The 15,477-nt window shown below is 37.3% G+C and overlaps 1 non-coding gene across 1 annotated transcript; it reads right to left on the reverse strand.

Moving 5' to 3' along the window:
* Positions 1-14,370: 14,370 nt before the first annotated feature.
* LOC130978712 (small nucleolar RNA R71) lies at positions 14,371-14,478 on the reverse strand. Its single transcript, XR_009086330.1, has one exon. It is a non-coding gene; the product is annotated as a small nucleolar RNA R71 (small nucleolar RNA).
* Between the last annotated feature and the right edge of the window lie 999 nt (positions 14,479-15,477).

Raw genomic sequence — 15,477 nt, forward strand, 5'->3', positions numbered from 1 at the left:
GGCTTTTCTCTGGTTTCAAACCAAAGAGGATCAGTGGATAGGGGATTGTGGGTTCTGGATGGGTTAACTTGGATATGGAACTTTCAATGGAGGCGTGAGCTGTTCCAATGGGAGTTGGATCTAGTGAACAGGTCATAACACTTTGAGAGTAGTTAACTTGCACTTGGGAGAGAGGATAGAGTTGTGTGGAAATATGATAAGCAGGGTATTTTTTCTACTAACTCATTTGTGCAGGTGTTGCAGATAAAAATGGCTCCAGAGGATATCTCAAGCTACAGCTTCACTAGGTCAATTTGGAAAGGACTTGTCCTCCCAGGATGGAGTTATTTGTCTGGTTTGGCTTGATTGGCAGGGTCAATACGAAGGAGAGATTGCGTCGGTTCGGGGTTATTAGCCAAGAAGATTCTCTATGTGCCTTATGTAAAATAGGCGATGAAAATGATTACACCGTTTCTTGGCTGTAATTTCTCTTGGCAGGTCTGGTGTGCTTGGATATCTCATGTTGGCGTGCAATGGATATACCCAGGTACAGTCAAGGAGCATTTTCAGAGTTGGACCGAGGCAAAGTAATAAGGAGGAGCGCAAGAGGTGGATGGTGTGTTTTTGTGCCATTATGTGGAATATCTGGCTGGAACGAAACCGGAGAATTTTTCAGAATAAAGAAAAAGGAGTTGAGGAGATTATCAACTTGTCTGTTCAGAGCTACACTGAATGGTTAGGTGCTGACCCCTTAGTTGTTGATGGCAATGCCGGAGAGACAAAGGGTTAGATCAGTAGGTCTACTTGGTTACTGCTTTGTATTTTTATTTTTATTTAGTTATGTTCTCGCTCCACTTTGTGTTGAGCTCTATTTTCAAAAAAAAAATAAAGTTACGTGCATATAATGATTTTAAATAAAATAATAAATAATCTACTATATATATTAATATAAGGAATAAAAAAGGTTGATTTTTAATATTTTTTTTTTAAATATTTTTTATTATATATTAAAATACCATAAAATATTTTTTTATTGTAGATTTAAATCCAAAATATGACAAAATTATTGATTATTATTATTGTGAGGCTAAATTAAGAGTGTGCATGGGTCGGGTTAATTAGATTTGGATTGATCTTAAAAGATCACTAGACTTACTTTGACCCAACCAAAAAATAAAAATAAATTTGATTACACTGGGTCGACCCGATATATTAATTAGTATATATAACTTTTTAATTTATATACAAAATATTAATATTTACTTTTAAAAATTAAATTTAATAAATATTATATCATATTTATACCAAAATAAATTATGTTAGAGTAAAAAATAATATTGTATAATATAAAATATTACTTAAATATAAAATATAGTATGACGTTACTAATTTTACTAAAAAATATATATTTTTATTATAAAAGACAACTTCAAATCGAACTGAATGACCCAAAATATAACAAGAACTTAACTCAAAATAATAATATAAACGTGACAAACTTAAACCCTATAAAAAATATGTCTTGAATCGAGTTGGATTGAATGTTGAACACTTCGAGATTAAACTACTCTTCAATAATAATAATAAGATTTTTTATTCTATTTGTCTTTATAATTTATCAAAATTTAGTTAAATCCTCCTAGTTTAAACATTTATAATAAATTATATTAGATTGAAACTTTCATTTACATTCTTTCTAGTTAACTATTTTTGAAAAATAATTATTCTTTTGAAATATTATTTTTTGTATTGATTTTAAATAAAATATAAAAATTTAAAAATAAATATTCTAATTATTTTTGAAAAATAACAACTAATAAAAATTTAATTATAAATTTTATATAATATAAAAAATTAATTATAAATTTATAAATATAAGACTTAATCAAAAATTATTGGAAGTATAAGAACTAATTAACAGACTAAATTAAACCTAATAATAATAATCAGAATTACGTTGCATTTGTCTCCGATAGGTTGGGAATGAACCCTCCCGTTAGTCATTGGCATGTTTTAATTTGTTAAATGAAACAAAGTGCAGCCAAACATATGCAGCCAACCCTAAAAAAAAGTATATATAGAAAATAAAATACATAAAATAAAATAGTAAGATATATAACTAGCTAGGCAAATTGTTATTTGTGTGTCCCTTTCTGCTTTGCTGTTTTGAAACCCCTCCCTAAAGCAAATCTAAGGTGGGTGTGGGTGCCAGATTCATATGCCATTTTTTTTTTCCTTTTTAAGGTTGTGCTTAGCGAAGCATATTCATCTCATCACATGGGGGTATCAACTAACAATTATTATACTATTTTTCTTCCTACATTTCTCATAAATTTGTGCCGTGACATTCGTCTGATTTTGACTCTCTGTTTAGATATGTGTTATTGTATCATAGTTCGGTTTAAATGGCATATAACGTTTTATTTCGTAACCGATGTTGTGAAAAATAAATCACGCTATAAGACAATATTTGAGTACTAGTTTAAGTTATAACGGACGAATCAAGATATTATAAATTTTTATGTATCAAAACAGAATTAAAATAATGTTAGTTACAACTAAAAATTTGAATATGCAGCATTATTCATAAATTTATATGTATGTTCATCGACCAATATTTTAGTCCCGACCCAGCACTTAACTAATTTTTCATTTTAAAATGTAATCAATGGCTTTTGTTTTCATATTTTAAGCTAACAAGTTTTTTAATGGCTTTAGCTCTTGTTTTCCTTTATTAAAAAAAGACAAATTTGTTCTGACCATTTTTTTCGTTAGTTATTTTAAATTTTCGACAGTTATAAACTAAATATAGTCCGAGTTTTTTTTTCTACTAATTGTAAGAATATCAGAGTCTTGCTTAAACTGAAGAGAACAAAATTGTGAGTGAGAAACTAAGATGAAGAGAAAGAGAGATTAGAGAAGATTCAGAGAAAAAAAAAGAACGAGTGATTCAGTGTATTCTACACAGTTGAGAGGGTTACAAGCTGATTAGATAGGCTGAGTAGTTGCCTCACTAATAACCTGTGCCAGTTCAGCATAACGAAAAGAAAGGCTTAACGAAAGGAAAAGCAGGAAATGCAATTAACAATTAACTCAAGAAGGTGGGTGAGTAACTAATTTAGAGTAATTAACTCTTCCAACAATCTAAATTGAACTCATACATACTACTCATCATGACCCTCACATTTTTCTTTATACATTCTCTATCATGTCCCTGCCAAGTTGAAGTTGTTGATTTCTCCAAGTTCTACACCTTTAGCTTGTTCCGGAACTGAATGAAGTAGTAGAGAGGAGAGTCTGGTGAATGTATCTGCAATTTACACTGAACTGGAAACATGACTTACTTGCACCACTTTACTTGTAACACAATCTCTTGCAAAGTGCAAGTCTATCTCGAAATGCTTTGTTTTTTAATGTAGTATCGGATTTGCTGCTAAAAGTACAGCACTTTGGTTAGCACAATATGTTATAGGTGGTTCTTGGACTGGCCATTTCAACTCACTTATCAGACCTTTGATCGAAATCAATTTTGCCACTAAATCTGCTAGTGCCCTGTATTTTATCTCTGTGCTTGATCTAGCCCCACTCCTTGCTTCTTTGACTGCCAGGACACTAGATTCCTTCCTACAAACACACAGAAACCTCCAATTGACTTCTTATCATTTGGGTTTCTAGCCCATTCAGAGTCACAGTAGGCTGTGACCTTCAGAGATGGATCTTTGTGAATCTTCAGACCACACAGCTGTGCGACCGACATATCTCAGTATTCTTTTGACTAACTTCTAGTGAGCTACTAAAGGTGTTTGTATAAATTGAACAAATTTATTTACACGGTAGGCTGAATCTGGTCTTGTCACAGTGAGGTATTGAAGGCTTCCTACTACAAAACAGTATAGTTAGCGATCATTAAAAGCATCTCTTCCCACAGCATGAATTTTAAGAGTAGATGGCAGAGGTGTGATACATGGTTTGCAGTTACTCATGCCAGCTTTTGCTAGCAAGTTCTGCACATACTTGCCTTGGGACAACATCAATCCCTCATCATCAGTTTTGGTCACTTGAATCCCCAAGAAATAATGCAACTCTCCCATGTCCTTCAATGCAAAAGTTGAATGTAGCTTTTGAGTAACTATAATGAGGATTGTAGGGCAATTTCCAGTCATAATGATCATCAACATAGATCAGCATATAGCTGAGAGACAATTCTAATTGCTGGACAACCAGACACATCGGATTTTGTTGGTGAGAAGCCAAGTTTCTAAAGTGCTGAGGAAAGCTTATGATACCAAGCTCTAGGCGCCTGTTTCAGGCCATAGAGTGCTTTGGTAAGCTTGCAAAGCAAGCTACTGTCACCTGAGATGTATCCCTACGGCTGCTTCATATAGACATCTTCAGTGAGCTCCCCATGTAAAAAGTCATTGTTCACATCAACTTGCCTAATTGACTAACCCCTGGCTAGTGCTATAGAAAGTATGACTCGAATTGATGTTTGCTTTACAATTGGATTGTAGGTTTCAGTAAAATCAAATCCAAGTTGCTGAGAGAATCCTTGAGCAACAAGGCAATCTTTGTGCTTTTGTAGGCTCCCATTTGCATTGTACTTGAGGCAGAAAATCCATTTGCTGCCTATGACTTCTCCGTCAGGAGGTAGGGGGACAAGCTTCCAGGTATTATTTCGCTGCAAGGCCTCAAATTAAGCACCCATGGCCTGTGTCCAGTTAGGATCAGCCAAGGCTTGCTGTACAGTTTGGGGTTCTACAGATGCTTGAAAGGCCCTTGGCCTCAAAGAGCCAGTTTTTCTTCTTGTCACCATAAGATGGACATTAGGGACTGAAGGATTAGGCTCAGCAGCTGAGGTATAGGGTAGGATAATTTCCATGTCTGAAATTGAAACTGGAGTAGGTATGTCTGAGGGTGCTTTGTGATGTGAGAATTAAAGGTGAGATTGTATGTCTAAGAGTAGGTTGAGGGTTGAGGAAGGCTGAGGAATTTGCTCAATAGCTGGTGGTGTGTTAGGTGGGGGAGTGTGAAGTTAAAGATGATGAGGATTGGCAGGAAGACGCTGAGGTTGTGAAGAAATAGAGGGCTTTGGGAGATTTGTAGTGGAGGTAGAGAAGAAAAAGGTGGGGTTTGAGCTTGAGAGCTGACAGTATTGAAGTCTGAGTCTGGATCTTTGAAAGGAAACTCTTCTTCATTAAAAACTACATTCCTGCTAATGACTATTTTTCCTGAGCTTGTTTGGCATTTGTACCCCTTATGAGAGGTGGCATATCCAAGGAAGACACATGCTGAAGACCTGAATTGCAACTTGTTCTTATTATAAGGTCTCAGGTGTGGAAAGCACAAGCAACCAAACACCTTTAAGTCTTCATAGTTGGGTTGCTTGTTAAACAACTTCTCAGTTGGTGAGGCTCCATTCAGCACTTCTGTGGGAAGGAGGTTGATGATTTGAGCTGCAATGGTGAAGGCTTCTCCCTAAATTTGGTTGGCAATGAGGCTGCAGCCAGTATTGTTAGGCCCATTTAAACAACATGCCTATGCTTACGTTCAGCAGTGCCATTCTGCTGGTGTATCTGAGGGCATGGAAACCTGTGAATGATTCCTTGCTCTTGCAACAGTTTAGAGAGACTGGGATATTCTGCAGCATTGTCACTTTGGAGACATTTAAGTTTATCCTTTAATTCTAGTTCAAACCATACGTTGAAAATGCAATAAAACTAATTTTAGTTGAGCTCTATTTCTAATTAGATATAACCAAGTGTATCTGGAAAATGCATCAATAAAATTAACAAAATAGTAATTTCTATTAGAATCAGGTGTTGGGGCTGAGCCCCAAATGTCAGAGTACACAAGTTTTAAGGGAGCATTGTAAGATGTTTTAGATTTAAAGAAGGGTAGGGTGTGAGATTTGGCAATGCAGTAGGTACTACATATTGACTTATTTGGGGAAGAAGGGATATTACAAAGTTTTAACACTCTAGAGACTACAACTGCTGAGGCATGCCCAAGTCTAGCATGCCAGAGCTTGTGTTTATTTGATGCTACCTCCACTGAACTGATGAGGGCAAAAGGTGTGTGAACTGGATGAAAATTGAGGAGCCTATACATTCTTCTGACCACATCTCCATGTAGGATAACTTCTTTAGTGGCTTGAGATTTGACAAAACAACCATGAGAGTGGAATTCGAAAAACACTTTATTGTCACAGCAAAATTGGTTGACACTGAGCAAAATTTTAGTTATATTTGGCACTAGTAGCAGTTTTTGCATTATTAGATGTTTAGAACTCAAATCAGTTTTAAAATATGCTTTTCCAACACAATTAATATCTAAACCTGTACCATTACCAACAACTACTATGCCTGCATAATTTTCTTTTCAGCCATAACTTGTGATTCCGCACTCATATTATGTGTAGCTCCAAAGTCAGGATACCATATTGAATCTTGAATAGTTGCAGGGTTAGCCAACACTGCTAAAATTTGCCTTTGGTTGCTCAACTTGCTGCTGTCTTTCTACATAGTCTCCTTTGTATTAAGGTGTGTACTATCCACTATCATCATCATATTTATACCAACAAAATATGGCTGTGTTACCATATTTATTGCATATCTGACATTGAGACCTATCTTGCATTCTTTCATAGCTCTGGTTTCCTAGCCTATTTGAGTAAAATTGTTGTCTTCTTTCATATTCTGAATGAACAAATTGAGTTCTGCCATAGTCTTGTGATTGTCTTGTATTTCTAAAATTTTGAAACCTGCTACCGCGAGGACCTCGTCTGAAACCTCCTCTTTGTGCAAAATTGGCCTGATATGCCTATTGATTGAACTGTCTTGTGTGACTTGATTGAGCAATATTTGCCTGCAACAGATGATCTAATTTTGGTTTTCTGAATCTTTCAAGCATACTTTCGTGTGCAAACAGTACTGCTTCTAGCTCACCAACTGTGATTCCTTGAGATCTTGTTAAAATTGAAGTGAGTACCGGTGCATAATCTTCAGTTAGGCCATGAAGAATTGTATTTATATGTTCACTTTCACTCACTATTTCTCCTAATGAGGTTAATGCATCAATTGTACTTTTGATCTTTAGCACATAGTCATTTACTGAAACACCGATTTTCATGCTACTGAGCTAATTTCTCAATTGTATTGCTCTAGCCTTAATTTGTGAAGTAAAATGACTTTCTAACCTGTTCCAAATCTGGTAAGTGTATATGCACCCAACCATTTGAGTTGTCTGTGGTTTGGTTATGGAGGCTAACAACCAAGATTTCAACAATGCATCTTGTTTCTTCCATATTTGATATTCTGAATTGACTTCTCTATTTTCAAGAAACTACTGTGGAATTCTTGCTCTTGTAATGTGGTCCAGCAGATCGTTTCCTTCAATCCATGTCTCAACTTGGTCCTTTCATTGTAGAAAGTTGTCATTGTCAAGCTTCATGTAAATTGGAGTTGCTGTGAATCCTGGTACACTTGCTGTTTGAGCTGAGTTTGCAGTAGGAGCAAAATTGTTTATTGCAGCCATGAGAACTAAGCTCTGATACCATGTAAAGATATCAGAGTCTTGCTTAAACTGAAGAGAACAAAGATTGTGAGTGATAAACTGAAATGAAGAGAAGAGAGATTAGAGAGAAGACTTGGAAGAAGAAGAAAGAATGAGTGATTCAGTGTGTTCTGCACAGTTGAGAGGGTTACAAGCTTATAGGTAGGCTGAGTAGTTGCCTTACTAACAATTTGTGCCAGCTCAGCATAACAGAAGAAAAGGCTTAACAAAAAGCACTACAAAAAAAGCATTTTTTTCGATGCCAAAAATCGACGGTTATTTCTACCATCGATATTTTTCGATGGCTTGCTGTCGATATTGCTAAAAAATAATTAAAATAAAATATTAAAATCGACAGCCAGGTCATCGATAATTTTATGATGCATTAACCTATGCCCTTCTATCGTCACATTGTCGATGAGTCAGGGGCCGAAAATACTTTTATTTTAAAATCGACGAACAAGGCATCTATTTTATTAATTAAAATATCGACAACAATTGTCTTCGATAAATTTGAACGGTCCAGATCACTTTCTAAAATCAAATTAATGGTGTAGATTTAATGTATAAAATATACGCTTAAAGTGTCGATTTTTTTAAAATTAAAATCGACAAATATGCCGTCGATTTTTATCACTAAAACACTTATCCGCGTCCATTTTCCACGTCCAAAGTTTCTCATTTTACCCCAAATTCTCCATTTCATTACCAACCCGCGTCATTCTCCGCTGCCATCATCGCTCCGTCACATTTGCGCCGCCGTTGCTTCTCAAACACCCCCTCAACACACACAATCTCTCAACACCCCCTCAAACCAAGAAAGCGGTGACCATGAGAAAATCATAAACCCTACCCAGTGGCCAGTGCCTCTGTCACACCCACTACTCTGACACCTTACTCAGTAGCTCGGCACAGCAGCTAATCGCACGAGCAAGGATTTTTAGCGTGACAATGAACCCAAGGCGAGGTGGAACTCTAGCGAGATTCTGTACCATTTTTATTTTTCTATATCAAGGTTCTCTTAATTTTAATGCTAAGTTTTGCAATTATTAGGATGAAACAAACAATAAAAAATAATTAAATAATTAAATCGAAATGATGATGGTGGTAAAAGTTCATTTGAGCCTACCCTTTCTATTTTTTATCAACTGGGTTTTCTTAGGGGAGCCAACAAAGACAGGTGGTTGACTAATATGAAAATGAAAGCCGCTCACTTACATATCTTGTTGAATTGTCCTAAAGTCGATACGTTTAGAAGTCAATACGAGCAGATTCATAGGAGCAATAATTCTTTATCCAACTTTCCATCATGGTTCCATGAGCATGTAGGTTATTACATTTGTTGATTGTACCAAAATATGTCAAAGTAAATCTTGTTTTTCTAAATACTATATTTTGTTTGACAAAATCAGGTAAAAAATTCCAGTAATGGCATAACTTGTCCTCATCTATTGAGTTTATCATTCGATCCAAAAACTAGAGCCATGAGTATTGGTATGTTCAAGGTCAACAGGTATAGATTTCATACTCCTGAGCATACATGTGGAAGGAAGACAGATAATACAGGCATATATGTTAAAGGTGATGGAGGGAATGATGCATCTGACTGGTACGACACTCTTAAAGAGATTTTGATTGTTGAATATCCAAGTTTTGTTAGTTTGAGAGTCACCTTGTTTTATTGTGAGTGGTATGATCTTACCAGGCCTCGGAAAATGCGTAGACACAAAGACTACAAAATAATTAAAAGTATTACCCATTAGGAGATATGAGAGTTATGATCCATTCATCCTTGCGCAAAAAGCTAGATAAGTGTATTACATGCCATATCTACAAGGTTGTAAGTCTAATTAGAAGGTTGTGATTACATGTAAACCATAAAAAATAATGGAGGAGGCACAAAATGAATATGAAACTAAGGTGTATCAAAATGATGAGCCTCCACATGCTAGGATCATATTAGAAATCGAGTTTCCACTGTCATTAGCATCTATATTAGGAGATGTTGATATGATACAACTTCAAGTAGCTGACCTCCAGGTTTCCAATGTAAATAATGAGGAGGACGATGACATTGAGATCTATAATGACAATGATGCTTACATTGATGATGATGGAAGTTCAGAATTCTCATATTAAGGTTTTAGTTGTAAATTCTTAATTTGCAAATCTGTTAATTTACTTTAATTCATATTTTGTAATTTCTTATATCGGGTATATTATGGATAATAACTTGCTTATTTCAATGTGTACAGGATATGGTTGGTAGAGACGGAGATCGCGGTCATGGCCGTGACCGAGGCCGAGGCCGAAAGGGGATGCTTAGGCTTTCTATTGGTCACCCCCTTGACTTGCATGCGGATTCATACACTCTCGTTGGTTCATCATCAGGCACGACTGCTCCGACCAATGAGAGACCGCCACCTATTGCTACTACTACCCCCTCTCGTCAGGAGCCTCAGATACACATAATGCCTATTTCGGGTGTGCCAAGACCATGCACTCAACAAGCCAATGAACCTTCCAACAATGCCACACATGGTGTGCAGAGTGATCCAGCTATTGTAGCTCCCAGTCAAGCAGGATCTTGTAGGAAAGACAAACCACATCTAATGCTACCCAAGATACTCAGGGCCAAGGAGCATCCACTGCCACTAGTCACTCTAGCACAAGTGCTCCCAAGCTTAGAAATGATGGTGCCAAATCGTTTGTTATTTGCTTTAAATTTTACGAATAGTATGTCTCATTTTTACTAAGTAATATGTCTTTATCATTTTTTCGATTTTTGATGTAGTTGGCACCCACCTAAGCCTGGCTTGAAGCATATTTCTCACGTTTTTAAGAAAAACTACAACAAGCCTTGGCTGAGTTTTGATGAGGCAGATGATGATACTCGAAAAATATGGTGGACAGAGTGGAGGATAAGTTTTATCTACCTTGTTTTATGTATTTTACAATGTTATATATCATAGTATGTTATATGGACATACAAAGTCTTCCAACAGAAGCTGCCATTATGGGCCTCATAAATGGCCTACGAGAAGGACCATTTAGCCAATCTATATCAAAGAGATACCCGACATCCTTAGACGAAGTACAAGAACGGGCACAGAAATACATCAACATGGAGGAAAATTCTCGACTTGGCGAAGCCTCAAGGTTTGGTTCTGCCTACCGAGATAAAGAATCCAAGGAAAAGGAGGATCACTCTGGAGAGAAAATCAAAAAGTATCATAACTATACTCCTCTTAGGGTATTGATGAGCGGATAATTTGTACGCTTTTTGGCATTGTTTTTAGTATGTTTTTAGTATGATCTAGTTAGTTTTTAGTATATTTTTATTAGTTTTTAGTTAAAATTCACTTTTCTGGACTTTACTATGAGTTTGTGTGTTTTTCTGTGATTTCAGGTATTTTTTGGCTGAAATTGAGGGACCTGAGCAAAAATCTGATTCAGAGACTGAAAAGGACTGCAGATGCTGTTGGATTCTGACCTCCCTGCATTCGAAGTGGATTTTCTGGAGCTACAGAAGCCCAATTGGCGCGCTCTCAACGGAGTTAGAAAGTAGACATCCTGGGCTTTCCGGCAATATATGATAGTCCATACTTTGCCCAAGATTTGATGGCCCAAACCGGCGTTCAAAGTCACCTTCAGATTTCCAGCGTTAAACGCCGGAACTGGCACCAAAATGGGAGTTAAACGCCCAAACTGGCATAAAAGCTGGCGTTTAACTCCAAGAAGAGTCTCTACACGAAAATGCTTCATTGCTCAGCCCAAGCACACACCAAGTGGGCCCGGAAGTGGATTTTTATGTCATTTACTCATCTTGTAATTCTTAAGCTACTAGTTCCCTATAAGTAGGACCTTTTACTATTGTATTTTCATCTTGGTTCTTCTGGTTCCCTCTCTGGGGGCCGAAGCCAATGATCACTTTTGTTCTTATGTATTTTCAACGGTGGAGTTTCTACACACCATAGATTAAGGTGTGGAGCTCTGCTGTACCTCGAGTATTAATGCAATTACTATTGTTCTTCTATTCAATTCTGCTTGTTCTTGTTCCAAGATATCACTTGTTCTTCAACTTGATGAATGTGATGATCCGTGACACTCATCATCATTCTCACCTATGAACGTGTGACTGACAACCACCTCCGTTCTACCTTAGATTGGGTGAATATCTCTTGGATTCCTGATACACGATGCATGGTTGATCACCTGACAACCGAGCGCTCGCCTGACAAACGAGCCAGCCATTCCATGAGATCAGAGTCTTCGTGGTATAGGCAAGAACTGATGGCGGCATTCAAGAGAATCTGGAAGGTCTAACCTTGTCTGTGGTATTCTGAGTAGGATTCAATGATTGAATGACTGTGACGTGCTTCAAACTCCTGAGGGCGGGGCGTTAGTGACAGACGCAAAAGAATCACTGGATTCTATTCTGGCCTGATCGAGAACCGACAGATGGATAGCCGTGCCGTGACAGGGTGCGTTGAACATTTCCACTGAGAGGATGGGAGGTAGCCACTGACAACGGTGAAACCCTTGCATAAGCTTGCCATGGAAAGGAGTAAGAAGGATTGGATGAAGACAGTAGGAAAGCAGAGAGACGGAAGGGACCAAGCATCTTCATACGCTTATCTGAAATTCCTACCAATGAATTACATAAGTATCTCTATCTTTATCTTTATGTTTTATTCATCATCTATACCCATTTGAGTCTTCCTGACTAAGATTTACAAGGTGACCATAGCTTGCTTCATACCAACAATCTCCGTGGGATCGACCCTTACTCGCGTAAGGTTTATTACTTGGACGACCCAGTGCACTTGCTGGTCAGTGGTGCGAAGTTGTAGTGATCACAGTTTCCGCCGACCAAGTTTTTGGCGCCGTTGCCGGGGATTGTTTCGTGTATGGACAACTGACGGTTCATCTTGTTGCTTAGATTAGGTATTTTTTTTCCAGAGTTCTTAAAAATGAATTCTAGAGTTTCATGATGATCTGTTGAAATCTGGCTGGTTGAGAAGCCATGTCTAATCTTATTGGACCGAGGTTTCGACTGATTATCACAAGAGCTTGTTGATCTCTATCAATCTTGCTATTGGAGCAATGATCTGCTAAGGCTTGGCTGGCCATTGGCCATGTCTAGTGTTTTGGACCGAAGCTTTCTTTGAAAGCTTGGCTGGCTGTGAAGCCATGTCTAATTCCTGGACCGGAGTCTTAGACTAGCATTGCAATGATTCCTGGAATCCAAATTAAGAATTCTGAAACCTTTATTTCTATTTCCATATAATTTTCGAAAAATCCAAAAAATTTTAAAATCATAAAAACCAAAAATATTTATGTTTCTTGTTTGAGTCTAGTGTCTAAATTTAAGTTTGGTGTCTTGCATGCATTGTTTATTTGATCTTGGTTCTATTTTCAAGTCAATAGTACAGGGAACTGAAGATTCAGAACATGCAGTAGAGGAATTACACAGAAAAAGCTGGGCGTTCAAAACGCCCAGTGAAGAAGGACAGAGTGGCGTTTAAACGCCAGCCAGGGTGCCTGGTTGGGCGTTTAACGCCCAAAAAGGTAGTGCATTGGGCGTTAAACGCCAGAATGTGCACCATTCTGGGCGTTTAACGCCAGGATGGCACAAGGGGGAGGATTTTGTTTTCAAAATCAATTTTTTTCAAGTTTTCAAAGTTTTTCAAAATCAAATCTTTTTCAAATCATATCTTTTCAATCAAATGTTTTCAAAATCAATTTCTTTCCTTTTTCAAAGATACTGCTAACAATTAATGATTTGATTGAACATTTTAAGTATGTTGCCTTTTCTGTTGAGGAAGGTTTAATGTTTGAATCATATATTTTCTTGTTAGGCAAGTCATTAATTTTTAAAATCAAATCTTTTTAAAATTGTTTTTCAAATCATATCTTCTCAATCACATCTTTTTAAAACCATAACTTTTCAATCAAATCTTTTTCAAAACAGTTTTTAATCATATCTTTTTGATTTCTAATTTCAAATCTTTCTCAAAAATTACTTGATCTCTTTCTCACTCTTGTTTTTTCGAAAATCAAATTAAAGTTTTTCAAAATGTTTTTAAAATCTTTTTAATTAATTTTCGAAAATTTCTTCCTCTCTTCTCACATCCTTCTATTTATGGAGTACCACTCCTTCTCAATGCACAATTCGAACTCTATCTGATTAAGTTCGAATTCTTCTACCTCTTTCTTCTATTTTTCTATTTCTCTGACACCTCAAGGAATCTCTATACTGTGACATAGAGGATTCCATATTTTCTTGTTCTCTTCTCTTTCATATGAGCAGGAGCAAAGACAAAGGCATTCTTGTTGAAGCTGACCCTGAACCTGAAAGGACCTTAAAGCGAAAGCTAAGAGAAGCTAAGGCACAACTCTCTGTAGAGGACCTAACAGAAATCTTCAAAGAAGAAGAACCCATGGCAGCCGAAAACAACAACAATGCAAGGAAGGTGCTGGGTGACTTTACTGCACCTACTCCCGACTTCTATGGGAGAAGCATCTCTATCCCTGCCATTGGAGCAAACAACTTTGAGCTTAAGCCTCAATTAGTTTCTCTAATGCAACAGAATTGCAAGTTCCATGGACTTCCATTGGAAGATCCTCATCAGTTCTTAGCTGAATTCTTGCAAATCTGTGACACTGTCAAGACTAATGGGGTTGACCTTGAGGTCTACAGACTTATGCTATTCCCTTTTGCTGTAAGAGACAGAGCTAGGACATGGTTGGACTCATAACCTAAAGAAAGCCTGGACTCATGGGAAAAGCTAGTCAATGCCTTCTTGGCAAAGTTCTTTCCACCTCAAAAAATTGAGTAAGCTTAGAGTGGAAGTCCAAACCTTCAGACAGAAGGATGGCGAATCCCTCTATGAAGCTTGGGAAAGATACAAAAAATTGATAAGAAAATGTCCTTCTGACATGCTTTCTGAATGGAGCATCATAGGTATTTTCTATGATGGTCTCTCTGAACTATCCAAGATGTCTTTGGATAGCTCTGCTGGAGGATCTCTTCATCTGAAGAAGACGCCTACAGAAGCTCAAGAGCTAATTGAAATGGTTGCAAATAACCAATTCATGTACACCTCTGAAAGGAATCCTGTGAACAATGGGACTAATCAGAAGAAAGGAGTTCTTGAGATTGATACTCTGAATGCCATATTGGCTCAGAACAAGATATTGACTCAACAAGTCAATTTGATTTCTCAAAGTCTGTCTGGAATGCAAAATGCACCAAGCAGTACTAAGGATGCTTCATCTGAAGAAGAAGCTTATGATCCTGAGAACCCTTCAATGGAAGAGGTGAATTACCTAGGAGAACCTTATGGAAACACCTATAATTCTTCATGGAGAAATCATCCAAATTTCTCATGGAAGAATCAAGAGAGACCTCAACAAAGTTTCAACAACAATAATGGTGGAAGAAACAGGTTTAGCAATGGCAAGCCTTTTCCATCATCTTCTCAGCAACAGACAGAGAATTCTAAGCAGAACCACTCTGACTTAGCAACCATGGTCTCTGATCTAATCAAAACCACTCAAAGTTTCATGACTGAAACAAGGTCCTCCATTAGGAATTTGGAGGCACAAGTGGGACAGCTGAACAAGAAAATTACTGAACTCCCTCCTAGTACTCTCCCAAGCAATACAGAAGAAAATCCAAAAGGAGAGTGCAAGGCCATCAACATGGCCGAATTTGGAGAGGAAGGAGAGGAAGTGAACGCCACTGAGGAAGACCTCAATGGGCGTGCACTGACCTCCACTGAGTTCCCCAATGAGGAACCATGGGAATCTGAGGCTCAAAATGAGACCATAGAGATTCCATTGGACTTACTTTGCCTTTCATGAGCTCTGATGAGTATTCCTCCTCTGAAAAGGATGAGTATGTCACTGAAGAGCAAGTTGCTAAATACCTTGGAGCAATCA

The sequence above is a fragment of the Arachis stenosperma genome, chromosome 4 (assembly GCF_014773155.1).
Source record: "Arachis stenosperma cultivar V10309 chromosome 4, arast.V10309.gnm1.PFL2, whole genome shotgun sequence".
Taxonomy (NCBI): Eukaryota; Viridiplantae; Streptophyta; class Magnoliopsida; order Fabales; family Fabaceae; genus Arachis; species Arachis stenosperma.